This window comes from Ochotona curzoniae, unplaced genomic scaffold (assembly GCF_017591425.1).
Source record: "Ochotona curzoniae isolate NIBS_2020 unplaced genomic scaffold, NIBS_Ocur_1.0 contig_1071, whole genome shotgun sequence".
Classification (NCBI taxonomy): Eukaryota; Metazoa; Chordata; class Mammalia; order Lagomorpha; family Ochotonidae; genus Ochotona; species Ochotona curzoniae.
In genome coordinates, this window is record NW_024464939.1 from 14,439,100 (window position 1) to 14,457,768 (window position 18,669).

The 18,669-nt window shown below is 41.6% G+C and overlaps 1 protein-coding gene across 1 annotated transcript in view; it reads right to left on the minus strand.

The window, feature by feature from the left end:
• Positions 1–18,669, minus strand: part of ZFHX4 (zinc finger homeobox 4) — a 198,983-nt gene that overhangs the window by 113,186 nt on the left and 67,128 nt on the right. The window lies entirely within an intron of this gene.

Genomic DNA, 18,669 nt, shown 5'->3' on the forward strand with positions numbered 1-18,669 from the left:
TAAAAATTCTGTTCAATTTGAGGTAAGAAAATTTGCTTTGCTATAATTTACCTTAGCTTAGATATGACTTAATAACTGCACATAGGTTTTATTTGACTGTCCATACTTAGCAGCAAAAGTTATTGCCAAGAACACTTCATCAAAGAGTACCCGGAGTGTCTTTATTCATTACTCAACACTAGTGCAGTCTGCACTTGAACTTTATTTTTTCCAATATCATTCACTGTCAGGCTCACCAAATTTCACTTTATTTTAAAGGGAATGTAAGACAAATAAATAAGTCACTTATGGGGTAAATATTAAATAGACCCTAGTTGGACGGAAATACATTCCCAGAAAGAGGAACTTTACAGAGAATTGAATGGAGTTGGGCAGAAAAAGTTGTTCCCAGTCAATGTGAGTGAGAGGAAGTGATTTACAGATTCTAGGGGTCTCCAAGAAGAATGTTTTAATGGAATCAAGACACTCCCTATGTAAGTATCTCCTAAAGAAAATCAGGTTCTATATATCTGTACTAATAGAGGTAAACCATTTATCTCTTTCTTACTAAAGCTCTTTCTGTATTGGTTTCTACCATATATACATATAAGAGAAACAACTGTTTTACATAGGTAGTAAACCATTCTTTTGAAAAGCTATGCTTTATTTTATGATTTTTCATTTTTTTTCAAAATAAGGCTTAGAAATGTTTTGATGAGTTAATATAACAAAGCAGGAGAAAGACTGCACTTAAAGACTGGATATATTTGAAGCTCAGCTGTGCCACTGTTTTTTTTTTCACTCATTAATTTCTATATTCAATAAAGATTTACTGAGAACAACAGGTAACAGCAAATAAGATGAATCATATTTTGCTGGATTTACATTATCTTTAGGGAGTAGAACAGTAACCAAGAAACTAGAGAACATTGTAAAGATACAGTTTAGAAGCAAAAAGAAGAGTGTGGCTAGCATTTGGATTTTTTCCCCTTTGTCTCATTGGAACCTTAGGCAAATGCACTCTTGCTTCTTTGCGTGGTTATTCTGGAAGACACAATGAGGTAATCTGACTTCTTTCACCATAAATATCCTACATCTAGTTTTTACTCCACTTAGCCATGAAATGTACAAAATCTGGCCTTCAAAACTCGTCTAGACCTATATACTCTGTGTCAAAAGTTGTGTTTTGTTAATCACACAACATCATCAAGCACTCACAAAGCACACTTAATATAAAGTCTTTCTAGAAACCGAACAGAGTTTTTGAGCATCCCTCCCACACATCATTGCAGAATTTCTCATTGTCTTGCACATATCCTCAGGGGAAGCTTTTTGATAACCACAAGCATCCCCGACCCTGATCTGGGTTAATCACTAACAGGTTAGCATCTCTGAAAACAACACAGCCTAAGAGCACAAGAATGCGTGGTCTGGTTCTCATAGAATAGTAAGCCTTGGACAAAACACGGAGATGTAGAAGGTCATTTTTTAAAAATCTGAATTAACCACACATTATCAGTTTGGATAAAAAAAAAATATGAACTGCAATTATCAAGCTTCCAGATACATACCATAGCTTAAAAATACAATCCATTTGCTACTGACAGTGTAGAGGAAGAATATATAGCTTTACTATCCAATCAACCTTTTGCAATATAATTAAATAGTCTATCAAAACACCTGAAAGTATGACAGAAATCTTACATTATTTTATTTGTACTGAATTAGCAATTAACTCAGCTCAATAAATCCTATTCCAGCCTCAAAGCACTATAATAAGATAAACAACTTGCATTAGGTAAAATGGAAAATAATTTTATAGCACAATGTATTTTATTCATTTCATTTATCAATATTACAGGCCTTATAAAAATTCTGAATTAGCTTTTCTCTGATGTTAGCTTTAGAATTTTAGGCTAAAAAAAAAATGACTAGCCCGGGAAGTTCTATCAGTTCAAAAGAAATCATGACTTTCCTTTTCTTTTTTTTTAATAGAAAAATGCATGACTCAGCCAAGTAACACTTAAAGGACCTTGAATGCTGACTCTGAGCACTTGGTTCAGGAAAATGGCGATTTGGTAACTTTTGATCTTGGACAATTCACATGCCTCACATGACATAATGCAACTCGTCTAGAATTTGGAACAGAGTTGATAAGGCAAAATAAATCATACGTAATAACGTTAATGTAAATGAGACAGATGAGATGGGATAGCTCAAAAGAAGACCTCAAGTGATACTTAAATAAAAAAAAAAGCAGAAAATTGTGTTAATACATAGAGAGGATACAAAGCAAAAGCTAAATAGTCCTAAAAAAATTTCCAGAATTGACTTGAATATATGCAGCATGAATCCAAAGAAAATTTGGATCTCTCTAAATTCAACAATTTATACCAAAGTTTTCCTTCAACACTGACTCCTGTTCAATTTGCTAATTTTTTTCACCTAGAATATAATAGAAGATGATACTCTTTCATCTTTAAAATTGCATTGAAGATTAAAATATTTTATTTGTTTTATTAATAAATCATTGATAATAATCCCAACCCACACCCATGAATTTGGCCTTAATAGGAGTTGAAATAAGAAAGCCTTGACATTTCTTAGCAAAAATATTTACACGGTTAGGCAGACATTGAGCTGACAGATTATCTAACTGTCTGAAGCAAGGCAATAGAGAGAGGGTCAGAAAAATCAAAAGACTAGATAGAAAGCTCTTACTTTGATCTACGTGTAATTTTTAAAATAAAGCAAAAATGTAATTAACAAGAGATCTTAAATACAAAATTGTACAGCTTGGAAATTTACCTGACAGATACAAAAATGAAAAATATTGGGCTTAGTGAGTGAAAGAGCAAATGTTCTGTTAACAAAAGAGAGTTTGGGGTCAGTGGTGTGTCCTACAGTATAAACCTGCCACCTGCAGTGCCAGCATCCCATACAGGAGCCATTTTGTGTCCTGGTTGCTCCACTTTTGACCCAGTTTCATGATGATGTACCAGAGAGAGTAGTGGAAGATGTGTCAAGTGTTTGAGCCGCTGCTTTTGAAGACCCAAAATAAACTACTGGCTCCTAACATCAGACCAGCCTAGCTCTGGCCATTATAGTCATTTGAGAGTATACCAGTGGATCGAATATCTTTCATTGCCTGAGAACCTTATGGGACACCCATCAGAAGATTAGATCTAGAATTCAAGAGAAATGGTTAACAGAGAAGGATTTAGCAGATGCTAAAGCAATGCTAATGTTATTTGAGCGGTAAGATCATAAACATGATTTTAAATGAGAAAAAAAGTCAAAGATAGAAGCTTAAGTAAAAGTCATGTTTTAAAGTCATGGAAGGAAGAGAGAAAAGTGTGACTTTTTATCCACTCATTTTGTCAGTTCCTACAATGATGTTAAGCATCATGCTAAGTAGTTAAGTACACAAGAGCACAAGTAGAGAGGCACCATGTACATTTGGAACCCAAAGACTATTTACCTTATTTGAACAAGGGTTTCCATCAGGAAGTATAAGCTCAGCAAAATAAGTTTAATTTCCTTTCCGATGTTCGCAATTATACACTGTGCAGATATCTGTTGAGATCTAAATACTTGCAAGGAATTTGCTAGATGTTGAAAAGTTTATTAGTCTTACTTTCAAAACTTACCATAAACATAGCAATCAAATTTCTTTCACAAAAATATGGTGAATCCCAGGAGAAAGAAAAACACCAAATATAAAATTCAGCTATGTAAGTGTTTAAAAAGGTTTTGCTAAGAATAAATTACAGGAAGTGGGCACCAGGTACTGTGGTTAACTTGATACTGGAGTTTCTGGGTTTGAGTTTTAGTTCTTCTAGTATCCTGAGTCATGCGCACTCAGCGAGGGAGCAAGGGATGATATAAGTAGATGTGTTCCTTGCTCCATATGGGAGATTGCATTGGCTTTCTAACTCCTGACTTTAGCCTTACCCTGCCCCAGCTGCTGAAGGCACTAAGGGCATAAAACAAAAGATGGGCTATTGCTCTGTTTTTAAACAAGTAAAATAAACACAAATAAAATAACACAACAAATGTCCCCTACCTTATTTTCAAACAACAACAAAGTGAAGGTTTTGGTCTTTTACATGTCATGATTAGGTAAAAACAACATCAACATGATCATGTAAACACAGCACAATCTTATTTCACTGAAAGTTCATAGGTGGGTTTTGGATCCGCTTAATAAGATGACTTCCCATGCAGAGTGGGTGTGGAGACAAGGAGAGGTGGTACAATCTGCTCTCACTTCTCATCCACATTTTACTTCATTTTTACGTAGTTGCTTAGTCTTCATTTTGCTTATATTTTCGCACACAAAGATCATTCCATTTTTAAGTGTATGTGTAGCCAGAAAGTGTCACCTCTGGATACATAAGAGTTCTAAACTTTTATTCATTTTACAAAGCTTATAAGAACAGAACATACACTAAGAACATCCTATCCAAAGTAGAATGACCTAGAGTTTGCTTTTTTACATTTTCAACCAAAAAAAAAAAAACCACTTCAATCAAAAGAATGAAGTTTTCAAAAGCATGATAGAGTGGAGCCTGCTTTAATTTTGCTTAGAATTTCTATCAGAAAAGAAAAATAAAAACCCAATACTTCAAAAAATTTTTATACATAAAATCACAGCACTACTTGGAATGTAGCCAGGTAACATAACATCAGAAAACAAGCCGAATGTACAATGTTGTACACTAACAATGCTGTACCTGGCCTGCTGTTCCTACTGACAAGGGATTCACTGCCTTCAACATTCAGACCAGACAAGTATATTAAATGAACTTTTCTTCATTACAAATGAAATTATCTTATATCTTGCAGTGCTTAGCTGAATATCACTTCATAATAGCATTGTTATTCCAAAGCTTCCCCAAATAATATTTAAAGAAAGGCTTCTTTTGTTTTTATATAATCTTTTTCATCTCAAACTGTAAGTTCTTCCATGTAAAATATTACATGAGTCAAATCTGCAAAATGTTTTAATTATCTCTAACACTGACTGCTAAAGACTCCAAAGTGAATATTGAAATTGCGTTTAGGAAGTATATAAAAATTAAAATACACATCTATCTATCCAGATATCAATACTGATATCAATACAGATGATACTGATATAGATGTGGGTATAGATACAGATATATATATTTTAGGAAGCTTTCTACAATTAAAAGGAGGAAACACTTAACTGACCTTTCAACCCTAACTTTAATTTTCAAGTAGACCCTATTTGAGAAAAAATAAATAGCACAGACATATTCTAAAAATTGCCAGTGTTTGATACATCAGCCTAACTCTTTTTAAAATCAATCATCTAAGAAAGAAAAAATAAAATTTCCATTTACACAAGTGAGCATTTCATTTTACTGACATTTTCACTAACATTTCAAGTTATAAGCCTTATTATGGGCAAGGAGAGAAAAAAAGAGCTGTTCAAACAATTTTCAAAATCAGGTGTTTTCAAGGAGGAAGGGTCATAAAGTATTCTTATCTATATGGAAACATCAAAGGATTCCAGAGGTGGTACCCAAGAAAATCCAACTTTCAAACTCAGACTTAACATACTTTTTTTTTTAGGAGAGACTGGAAGGGCATTTCATAAAGAACAGGACAGACTATACAGGAGCACCTGTCCTTAAAGTTCATGTCATGATGACAAGCATCACGGAGAGAGCAAGAACTCTGCAACTGACATGTGCATCAGAAGGAGAGCATTTTACAAAAACTAGCCTTTCAGGCTCTTGTTCGAGAAAAAGAAACCCACAACCTGTAGATTGAGCACATGTATTTTAAAGACTCCAGGAAAGAACAAAACACAGTGAAGACTCTTACCCACTCCCAGATTAGCTTCGAGTAGCACCTAGATCTTTAGGAATGGCACTATACCTTCAGTAGCTGCTTTGTGAATAGGAAAGAAATATTAGAAAGCATACCAGAAATTGCTTTTGCTATCATCATTGTAGTATTTTTAATGGACAATATATGCTCAGAAAAGCAATGGGGAGGGCATATGTACTCACAGTTATACTCCTTGAATAACGAACAGGTTAAACTATATTCGGTCACCAGATTTTTTAAAGAGACCTCAGTCCTTCAGCCAAAAAATGGCAAGGGAGATGATTTCTGGGCTGCATTGCCTATCTGATATTCCAGAGTGACACTGATGCATCATAATAGGCTAGACCTTCAGAAGACACAACAATAATAAGGGAATCTAAATTGACCAATTGTTTAATACACAACATAGCATCACTAACAAGGTCTACACACAATACATTGACAATGTGGCTGTTATTACTAGACAGTTACCGCTAGAAAATGACATCTTTTAAAAAAAAGATAGCTCTTACTCAGCTCTACGTGGCAAAATCTGCTAGCTAAACATGTAAAACCAACTGTCATTTCAGCTATCCATCATCACCATCTGGAATCACATGCATTCATCTCCCTGGATTCATAATGAGGAATTTTTAAACTGTTCTCAGGAAACTATGTTGATGAGCACCAACTTTCATGTGTCTGAAACATATTTAACTTAAAACAGACATTATAGGTGGTGTCCACGGACAAAGGACATCTGTTAGCCACACAGAATGATGGAACAGAACTCCAATTAGCCAGACATCTACTTGGCACGTGTGTGACACACCGTCTATGACACTACATTCAGATGGGCAACACAGATTCAGGTGAGGGTATTTCATTAGGTTTTTCATGTATAAATGCAGAGAATAGACCCTCATAACTGGTGAAAAGCAGACCACCGTCTGTACCATTCGATCTGTAAAGCTGAAATCTGTGACTGTGACAGGCAAATTCTGTGCTTTTACTTTCTTTCAACTTCCTCTCCATTCGACAGCTCTCCTTTTTTTATTCTACTACAATGCAATGCAAATACAAGTAGCAAACGTAAAACGTATAAATGGCTTAAATTGGAGCACAGTGAAAGGTTGAAGGGAACACTGTTTATTCAGGTACTTAAGGAAATAGCATCCTTTATAAAAAAAGGTTGTGTGTGTGTGTGTGTGTGTGTGTGTGTGTGTGTATTGGGCACAGGCTGAGCTTCAAATTATATAAAAGAATTATAGGATACACAGAATGGGAATAAGAAGAGGCTTGTAAGACATCAGGCAATAATACGATGCCGGAGGTCAAGCTGGGTTGCTTGATGAGGGCCTTTTGGTCACTGCCAGTTCCGATTTAGGAGTACACTATTGATGTCCACCCCAAAGAGGCCTGGAGGAAGTGGAGACTATTAAATCACTTGTTTACCTCAAGTGAGCACCAGTGGTACTCAGTCAATGATTTTATTGATCTGAATACTGTTCAATTAAGTGTGTTTATTTTGATTCGACAATTAACATGCGTTTGTAAAAGGCATACTTGCAGAGAGACAAAATCTAGCATTATCCTTGTCACTCTTTTCTACTCGTCCAGGCATACTGGTGTCATTTTAATTGCATGAGTGAATCCTTGAATAAATAGGTATCATAATGACCAAGAGTAGTATAGAGTGCAATGTCTGAACTCTCAGGCCTTCCAAGAGTTTATTTTATCATTTATGTATGTATTTGTTTGTTTGTTTATTGATGAGCTTTACGTAGTTGATTAGGGCTCAAAGGATCAAGGGCTACAGGAAAGTTTGTAAAATCATTGTTTCCACATTCTCTTTTTTCTTTCGTGTATGTGGGAGAAAGGGAGAGACAAAGGGAGAAGCCACACTCACCCTCCCAACCTCCCCAGTGTGGGGCATGCTCTGAGGGCACTTCTCGAGTGGTTTAGGTAATTCTACTATTTTAAATTGCTGCCAATCTTGCCATTCCAAGCATGATGAAATCTCTTCAGAATCCACTGGCTGACATAGTCCACCTTAGCATCTCCACTTGCTCAGATTTTCACTGCCAACACTTGGCTGGGGTAGTTGATCAATTTATTCTGTCCTCTATTGTGGCATCAGCTGTCCTCTGCAGGCTTCAATGCACCACCATATCTTCCATGTGCACCTGAATATGCTGTCCACTGCTACATCTGAGTCACTAAAGTGACTCAGCCTTGATACATGGTCTCCATGGTCATACCATGGAACCTGCTATTCTCTTCATGGTTGGGGTTCTGACTCTGGCAGTTCAGTTGGAGGGATCCCCAAAGAAACTTCATCTGAAGTGATCCCAGACCAGATTGTTGTGTGTGCTTGCCAGTACAGGGTCTGGCACAGACTGTCGTCCCTATCAGCCTATGCATATGCTGGTGGTTGCAATTGCTAGGTCATTTCTACCCTCAGCTCTGTCTTCTACAGAAACCAATGGGTGTTGGAGCCCATCCCAATTCTGCTCACCACACAGGTAGCTACGTAAACCAGTGAGAGCTGCAACGTAGTTGGGGTGACTCCCAATAACCCTCACCAGCCCTCCACACCTGCCTGGTTCCCATGCTTGTCTCCAGTCCTGTTTTCTACGCAAGCTAAGGATATTGCAGTCAGGTTTGATCCTGCCCACCACACACTCAGCCCCCACTCAAACCAGTGGGAGTTGTAGCCTATTGTGGGTCAGAGTGACCCACAATAACCCGCACCAGGCCTGCCACCTGCCCTGGCTCTTGTGCTTGCCAGTATGCACAGCAGACTGGTCCAGTCTGTCCCACATCCCATTTAGTCCTCATATATGTCAATGGGCATTGAAGCCTAGTCCAAACCAACCAACCTCACTATCCAGCCCACACTTCTGCTAATGGGTGCTACTCTCTGTCTAGCCATGCCTGTCAAGTCCTGGTTCTCAGGTTCACCAGTCAGAGTGGCAACCCAGGAGGGAGGTGCCCACTGTTTCCCTCTTGGAACTACTCCCACTCCGGATCATGCACTCTCCAGGTGGTACTGCAGATTGGCTTGACAAAACTTGCCCCCCATACTGGCATCTGCTAGTACCTACTCTGACTTATACTTGCACCAGTAGGAACAGTCAACCCATCCTGGCTTTTCCCTGATCCAGCTCACATCAGGCCAACAGGTGTTGTAGCTCTTCTGGGTCTGGTGTGCCTCCATTCCAACTCATGCTCTCCAGTGGGAGTGATGACCCAGCAGTGGAGCCCTCCACATCCTCCTACCAGCTTTGCTCCTTTCCACCCAGGTCTTGTGTGTGCTGGTTGGGTGCTGCAGCCCAGTCTGGCATGGTCTGCCTCACCTCAGCTTTTGCCAATGGGTGCTATGGCCTGGCCTGGCCTGGCCGACCCCCAATTCCAGCTCAAGTTGGTGGAGACTAAAGCTTATCGCAGCCCAGCCAGCACCCAGACCAAGCCCTCATGTGTACTGGTGTATGTTACGATCAAGCCTGGCCTGGCCCACACTCCATCTGGTGCTATGATGGGCCAGCAGGTAATGTAAACTGGCCCAGCCTGGTTTGCCCCCAACCTGCGCCAAATGTATGCTTGTGGGTACCGTTCCCTGGCCTGATCCGGGCTCTCTATCATGGTTCTTGTGCTCACCTACGGGGACTGTGTCCTGACAGAGAAGTTTCCCAGGCCCCACCATGAGAATCTTTCCCAATACCAGATCTCATGCACATGGATGGGTACATGGGCCAGTCCTATTCAGTCTACCTCCTGACCTAGCAGAAACAATGGCCTTTCCTCACCAGCCTTCAACCCATTCCAGTTATTATTGTTGGATATTACAGCCCAGTCTAGTCTGGTCCACACGCAGACTCAGCTCACGTCCAGTTCAGGAGAAAAGCCTATTCTAACCCATTCTTTACCTACCCTGGTCTTCACAATCACCACCTGTTGCTGGAGTCTAGCCCATTCTGGTGCACCCAGCCCGACTCCACACTTGGGCCAATGGAAACTGCATCCATGTCCAGACTAGAACGTAGCTCCCACTCTGCCCCCCGACATTCAACAGTGGAAACCACAACCCAGCCAGGGTGTCCCTTTGGCTTCCCAGCCAGGCCTGTTCCCAGCCGTAGATCTTGCACATGCCAGTGGTTGCTCTGATCCAGCTTGGCCTAGTCCCTCACCAGTCATGACCTTTGCCTTTGGCTGCTGTAGCCTGGCCTCCCAGCCTACCCCAAGTCCCACCACTTGCTGGTGGGTGCTGCAAACTGGCCCTGCTCCTTCTGTTCCCATCCCAGGCTCATGCAGTCTGGTAGGTATGACAGCCTAGCTGAGCTGGACCTGCATTCCAGCCTTGTTTCTGCTCTTGCCAGTGAGGTGAGGTTGGCTAGGCCCTGCCCAGTCTGCCCCTTTCCAAAACCAACCCACACATCAGCCAACAGTTGGAGTTACCCTATTCAGGCTGCCCAACACCTAGGCCTAGAACACGTGCTTACCAGCAGGAGTTGTGACCTCCATAGGGGAGTGTTCCAGGTTCCCCCACTTGGTCCCACTCCGCAACTCAGATCTCACATGCACCCGCAGGTGCTATATGCCCTTATCTAGCAAAGCTTGCCACTCCATTTTAGCCTTTGTATGAGCTGGGCAATGTTGTGGCCCAGCCTGCTTCACACCCTGTTTTAGGATGCACATATGGGTGCTACAGCCTGTGCCTGCCTGGCTTGTTTCCAGCCCCAACACTTGTGAGTGTTGGTGGGTTCCATCTTCACACCTAGTTCAGCCCATCATCACCCCAATACTTAAGCTAACCAGCGGGACTTTTGTTTCCACAGGGTTGTACCCACTTATCCCCCACAGAATCTACCCACGGATCTGGTTCTCGCTTGTGCTAGTTATTGTCATGACCCTGCCTAATGTGACCCATTCCCTGTTCTGACACTGAGATTTAGCCCTGCCAGATAGGCCCCCAGCCATAGTTTTCGTGTGTGCTGGCATGTGGCAGTCATTGGTGTTCTATGCTAACAGCCCATCTCAGGACTCCCATGTGGGCTGGGGAATCTATCTGATCCGAACAGAATTTATGGACTCTCCCCACCAAACCACCATATCTCAGTCCCCACGCTTGCCTGCAAGATCAGTGACCCTGCCACAGGGAGTCATACAGGATTCATTCCTCACCTACGTGCACATTGACCTTACCCATGGATGTCTCTAGGCAACAATTACACACTGCACAAAACCTTAGAGCTTGCCTCCAGGTGGCCAGCAGATGGAGTTTGGCATGCCGCCCAAAACCCAGGACTCTCTCGCCACGTGGCAGAGGTGGCTGTGGCCGGAGTCCCAAGCATTGAGTCCCACCTGGCTCAGTTACCCTCAGCAGCCACCACGCAGCTGAGGGCTCCCTTCGCCAGTCCCTGTGCCCGAACATCCTCTAGGCTCCACCCGCTGCAAGAATGTATGTCCTTAGAGCAGTCACGAAATAGAACGTGAGAGGATTAGTCATTTAGCTGACAGAATGGACTCCTTCTGCATGACAGGTACAGTTGTATGGCTACTAATAAAAGAAGAAAGATTGATTTGTAGCCCAAACTGCAGAATTCAAGTTGTTCTATCACTAGTCTAAAGAAGGGGGGGAAGAAGGGAACTACAATATGTTTGATCAAACCAGGGAAGGAGGCAAAGAGCAAGAGCAATGGGATTAGAAAGGAATCTGATGTGGCTCTCTGCCACCAACCAATGGCCATAGCAAACCCCTCTGACTAGCTCCTGCACACACTACCTTCAATCTCTGCTAATTTCCTTTCAAACTCTCATTTGTCCCCCTAATGGAAAATTTGCTGGGATTGTTTATGGGGAAGCTCTTTGTACCTTTACCCATCACCAACCTTTCACAGATAACAAAACAATTGAGGAGTCACTATTTTTGAGAATCTATCAATAACTTTAATATGCCTAAATGAAGCCTAAACAAAATGACCAAAAATGTTGCCTGCAATTTCTCAGAAAGCAGGCTGCTCCTGTCATTGTTACAATGAAGGCTGAAACTTTGATGTTTGTGGAACAAGAAAAATATAAAGAAGCTTTGACCATGCTTTACTCCAAATTATGTTCAATCCCAAAAAGTTGTTTTTAGTATGGAAAACTCCAAAGTTTTTATTAATTTGAAAGTGTGTCCATTTCTATTTTTTCCACAAAATGTTTCCATATTGCTTTGACTGCCCGGAATGGCACTGTTATCACATTATTTATTCATCCTGTTGAATAGGAATTTTCCTTGTTTTTATCCAGCAGATGCATTTATCTCTTCTGGATCTTGGCTCTTACAGGCTTAGATTTAGTAGCTCATTCCAGGTTTTGGCTTGGTTCTTGCAATTTTATACATGAGGATGACTACAGAGTAAAAGGCAGAATTATATGAGCCTCATCTTGTTATTAAGCCATTGAAATATTAATATTGAAGCACTGATAGTCCATGTTAGTTTTTTCTTTGTTGATTAGTTCTTTTTTTCTGGTAGTTGTTAGTTTTGTGAATTCTACAGAATTTAAACATGCAGCTCTCATTCATGGAACACAGCCACCTTTCCTATGTCTCTCTCCTTCATAGAAAGACTTTGCTAGAAAGTGATTTATGTTTCAGTTCTGGACCCCGTATCATCTGCTATCAATCTGCAGAAATCGTGAGCCCTCTGTATAGCACTGCTGTACAGCATATCTCTGCCAAGCAGGTTTTCATTAATTGTTTTCCATGATTCTCTACTCTTTACAACCCTTCAGACAATTGATTTCATTGTTTCCCCTGTTTCATCACTTCTCAAATGTAGGGGTGTATCCAGGCATGCCTAGTGCTTCTGCACTCTAGTGAAAATCCCATGTGTCTTTTTTAACCTCCTAAGCAACTCATTCGGTATGATTTTCACATCAACATCAACAGCCTTTCTTTGTTGTTTTACTTCTTCCACTAGTTGCTTTGTAAAATTTCAAACACAGAAAGTATACTTATTGCTACTATTCCCTCAAGTGATTTTCCTCTTCTGTTACCTATATTGTTAAAATTGTATTTATTTGAGAGGGAGAGAGATGAAAAGAATGTTATTTTAAATCTATTAGCTGAATATTTTGACACAACCATCCTCTCAGCCACCACACGTGTTACAAAAGAACTTCATCATTTGTACCTACGCTCTTTACTTACTTCGTAGCCAATGTTTGAACTTTGTAAACTCCATTTCAGAAAAATTTAAATACTTCCCTTTCTTCCATTTCAATTATAACTTGGAAACTAATTTTTTTTTGAGCATTAAGAATTTTGTTTTCTTGACCCTAATCCCACCAATCAGTCCATTTAACACTCATTTTCCTCTCTTTCTTGCCCAATTTCCTCTCTTTCTTGCCCATTCCCTGTCCCTCCCCTCGCCCCCAGGCTTTCCATTTTCTCTTCTTCCCTTTATTTTATCTTTCCTTCCTCTAATTCTGAATAGCACATTCTGATCTCTGGGAAACACAAAGTGAACCAGTAGAATTTTCTTCTTCAGAACCCTTCTGCATGAAGCTTAAACATCATACTCCTGACTAAATTCAGTCACCAAAACGGGGACAAAGTAAATTTCATACTCCTTATCTGACAGGAGCAGTTCCTTTCCACTCTCATTACGTATTAAAAGAAGCTAATGTCAACTAATTTATAAGTACGACTTTTTTGTGTTGTAATTCAAATAGTTTTCAGTTGTTCCAAAGACTTTTTTGTACTATCCATCTGCAAAATACATTGATCAACAATATTGATAAATGATTTTGGGTTTAAAGTAATAAAGCTATTTTTTTAACCAGAGGATTAAAATAATTATGTTTAATGATCCTAGATCATGAGTTTCTTTTCAAAGTGTAGAGTATCTAAGTATAAGAAATAAAATATAGTCATATCACATGTGGATGATGAGAAACTAATTGAAATAAATGTTTTTTTTCTAACATTCCATTTGATAATGATGGACAAGATGCTTGAAGAAAGCTGGAGGTACAGAAAAATGAAGATGCTTATTCTGCTGTCACACCTTACACTCTTTCTCTCTACTTATCCCATTTTCTGGTGCCAATCCTATTCATATTCTTTTTAATTTACTTAATTGCCTTGAAAAGCAGAGAGACAAAATACCCACAAATCCAGGACTGGGGCCCGGTGTGATAGCATAATGTTTAAGGTCTTCACTTTGAATGCACCGGGATCCCATATGGGCGCCGGTTCTAATCCCAGCAGCTCCACTTCCCACCCAGCTCCCTGCCTGTGCCCTGGGAAAGCAGTTGAGGACAGCCCAAAGCCTTGGGACCCTGCACCCATGAGGGAGACCCGGAAAGAAGCTCCTGGCTCCTGACTTCGGATGGGCACAGCACCTGCCATTGTGGCCACTTGGGCAGTGAATCATCGGATGGAAGATCTTCCTCTCTGGCCCTTCTCCTCTCTGTATATCTGACTTTCCAATAAAATAAATACATCTTAAAAAAAAATATATATATATATATAGGTCTGGGTAGCCCTCAGATCTTATAAAATACAAATCCAGGACTGGATCCAGCCAAATCCTGAAGCTTGGAAGCAATTGCAGTCTCTTACATGGCTGGCAAGTGACAGAACTACTCGAGCTGTAATACACTACCTCACAGAATGCATATCAGCAGGACTTTGGAATCCACGGGCTTTCCAAATGGCATCTTAGCTGTTGTGCCATATGTCCACCTGAACCCTACAAATATTCATTTTTTTAGAGATGTATTTATTTATTCTTATTACAAAGTCAAACATACAGAGATGAGGAGAGACAGAGAGGAAGATCTTCTGTCCGATGATTCACTCCCCAGGTGAACGCAATAGCCGGTGCTATGCCAGTCCAAAGCCAGGAACCTGGATCCTCTTTCTGGTCTCCCACACGGGTGCAGGGTCCCAAAGCTCTGGGCTGTTCTCAACTGCTTTCCCAGGCAACAAGTAGGGATTTGGATGGGAAGTGGAGCTGCCAGGATAGAACCGGCACCCATATGGGATCCCGGGGCGTTCAAGGCGAGGAGTTTAGCCACGCTGCCGGGCCCAACCCTACAAAAATTCTAAAACCAATTACAAAACCATCTGTATGAAGCATTTCTTAATAGCACCAAGGAAAGAACTGATGTCCTAAATTTCCACATTTCAATATCCTGCATTTGCCCAAGCATACACATTAAAGTGCTTTAAGTGTACAGGCAGATACATTAGAAAGTATTGCTTTTTTTTAAACTATACTTTCCATGAGTCTTTTTAAATTTAAATTTTGTTTTTGATGATGTTTACACGGCTGATCAGGGTGGGAAGATTCGAGGATTAAAGGGAAGTGGGTGAGACCATTGTTTCCACATTTTCCTCTTCCTGTATCTGTGGGAGGGCAGCAGATAGAGGGAGAAACCATACCCAGCTTCCCAACTGGTTTAGAACCCAGGAATGGGGAATGGCTACTCAGTGTCATCCCAGGGTCCCCAGTGTGCGGCATATTCCAAGCATATACTTGAGCGATTTCAATAATTCAGAAATTCGGTCTATCTCACCAATCTGAAGATGAGGAAATCCCTCCAAAGTCCATAGCCCACCTTAAAGTCTCTATTCACCCAGATATTCATGTCAACACTTGACTGGGGCTGTTTACCAATTTGTTCTGCCTCCCTTCCCTTGTTATGGTACCAGATGTCCTCTGCAGGACCCAATGGATTGCCATATCATCCATGAACTTCTTGGCATGTGGTCTCTGCTCTGTCTAAGCCACCAAGAAGATCCAGTTCTGACACATGCACTCCACGGTCAAACCATAGGTCCTGCAATTCTTCCCATGATTGTAGTTCTGAGTCCAGAGGTTCAGTTGGGAATATCCTCCAAAGAAACCTCATTTGAAGTGATCCCAGACCTGACTCTCGTGTGCGTTTGTCAGTACAGTGTCCAACTCAATTCATATCCCACATCAGCCTATACACATACAAGTAGATACAACTGCTGGGTCAGCTTTATTTCTAGTACCATTTCTTACATAAGCCAGTGGATGCTCTAGCCCAGCCCAACCCTGCCCACCACATCTCCTCCCCACTTTCACCAGTGGGAACTGCAGTCTACTCAAAACTGCCACTGATAATGCCCACCAGGCCCACCCCAGCCCTGGTTCCTGTGCTTGCCAGCATGTGCGGCAGACTAGCCCAATCTGCCCCAAATCACATTCGACTCTCATACATATCAACAGGCATTGAAGCCTAACTCAACCCAACTGACACACCACTATCCAGCCCACACTCATGCCAGTGGGTCTAGCCAGGCATGCCCCCAGCCCTGATTCTCATGTTCACCACTGGAAGTTGTAGTCCATTGGAGAGGTACCCAGTTTCCCTATTAGGCCCAATCTTAGTCCTGGTCTTACACTCTCCAGGTGCTTCTGCAGTCTAGCTTGACAGGACTTGTCCAGAGTTTGAGCACTTGCCAGTCACTGCTATGGCAAAGCCTTACAAGCCTGCACTTACTCTGGCTCATCATGCACCGGAACCAGAGCACACAGTCAGTTAGTCCAGCCTGGCTCTTCCCCTAGCCCAGTTCACATGCAGGCCAAAATGTGTTATGGCTGTGTCTGGCTTGGTCTGCCCCCAATTCCAACTCAATCTGCCCCTAATTCCATATCATATTGGTGGGTGCTGATTGCCTAGCTTGGTATCACCCACACTCTAGCCTGGCCTTTGCACATGCCAGTGAGTTAAGGTTGGTCCCACTGGGCCCAGTCCACATCCCTCCAGAACCAACCTACACACTTGCTGATGGGTGAAGCTGCCTTGCCTAGCCTGATCAACACCAAGTCCTGAATCATATGATCACCAGCAGGAGCTACGGCCTACAAAATGAGTTTCTGAAAGTCCCCCACCAGGCCAAATCCAATACCCAGATCTCATATATGCCATCAGATGTTAGGCCCTTCCCCAACATAGTCTGTGCCCTCTGTCCCGGCCATTGTATGAGCCAGTGGATGCTATGGCACCGCCCAATCCACACCCTTTTCTTGGCCTGTGCCTGTGGGCACTGTAGCCTGAACCAGGCTAGCCTTTTCCCAACTCCAATACTCATGAGTGTCAGAGGGTTTAATGGTCATGCCTAACTCAGCCCACTACTACCCCCATTTCTTAAGCAAGCCAGTGGAAATTGCAGCTCCACAGGGGTGGGTCTACATATGCCCCACAGAATCTGCCCCCAGACCTGGTTTTCTCATGTGTTGGTCAGTGTTATGACCTAGGCCAATATTACCCACCCCTGTTCTGACTCTCACTGGTGGGTAATGTGATCTAGCCCTGCCAGGTAGTGTGCAGTGAGTGGCAATCAGCCATGGTCCATTTTAACTGGCCCAGCTCAGTTCTCCCATGTGGCCTGGTACATTGGTCTGACCCATAAAGGTCCTCCTGTCCCCTGCCTCCAAACTGCTTGGTTTCAGCCGTGTGCCGTGCTTGCAAGTATAGTGGCTTGTCACTGGAAGTCCTTCAAAAATCCCTCCTCACTTTGCAACATACTCCCTCGGTGGTCCTTCCTCACACACCTGTTTACTCCCTCCCCTGATCCACAGTCCCTGTGCCTAAGAGTACATGGTTCCCCTGCTCAGCCTTTCTGAAGCCCAGTCTTCACATGAGGAGGTGTGCTGGCCTAGAGTTCTGCCCTCACATTATGTCCTAAGCTCCTTGCACTTTTGCTGGCCTGAGACTTGAGCCTCTGCACACCCAAGTTTCAGGCCCATTCAAAATTCCCCAAACCTGGTCCATAAGTACACCAGGCCAGCATGGTAACCTAGGGCTCTCATCTTCTCTCCTCTTACCCTGCCTGGGACCAAGCACATGGGGAAATCGCAAAGCTTGCTACACCTGCCTGGATGTGATCCCCCAGGTCTCTGCATGTCCCTGCTGGCACCCTACAAGTCCAGCAAACACAAAAGTCCTCCAAAAAAAATATTGTTTTTTAACTCCAAAAAAAAAAAAAACCTCAGAGAAACTATGAGACTGCTGTGTAACAATCAGCTCAGCAAGTCTTCACTCGCTCCCTGTCCTGGTGTAGAACCATATCAGTGCTGGTCCCTCACGTGACCCTGTTATATCAGTGTCACTGTGTGGGAATCACCCTTGAGCATGGTCTTGTGCGCCCAGGAATCACAAGCAGTCCTGAGTGTTCTGAGAATGTACCCAGCAGCAGTCTTTATCTGTCCACAAAAGAAACACTAAACTTTTAATACAGGAACAGTGAAAAACAACTTTAATTTTTTACAATCACCATTTTTACAATCACCTTCTCTCTTGCAGTACCTTAACTCATTAACTTGTCACATATTCTCTCCATGTAACCAAATTACTAGTTTAAAAATTCTAGGAAACTGAAATGGTCCAATCTCTTCATAAAGGAGCTATGACACATTGTTCTTTTCCAAAAGCATCTTAGTCCTGGTTCTTTGATGGAAATCTTTACATTTTATATGACTGTATTTTACTTGTGTAAATATGAGTTTCATTTCACAGAATAATTCAATTTAAAGAAATATAATGCCATTCTTGATTGGCCAACACTACAGCTAACAAGTCTTGGGGATTTCTGGCAAATAAATGGTGAATATAGCAGTTTTTCTCTGGGTAATAAACAACAAGTCCATTTCAATTTAATAATGTAATGGGTAAATAAGAAAAGCAAAACAAAACAAAAGTAACTCCTGTTTTGTTTTGACTTACTATGTTCCAGGCACTATACATAGTAATATTTAAGCCTCATGCAATCTTATTTTCTTAAAGCATCTGCATTATAAAGGAAGAAAGTGAAGGTTAAAT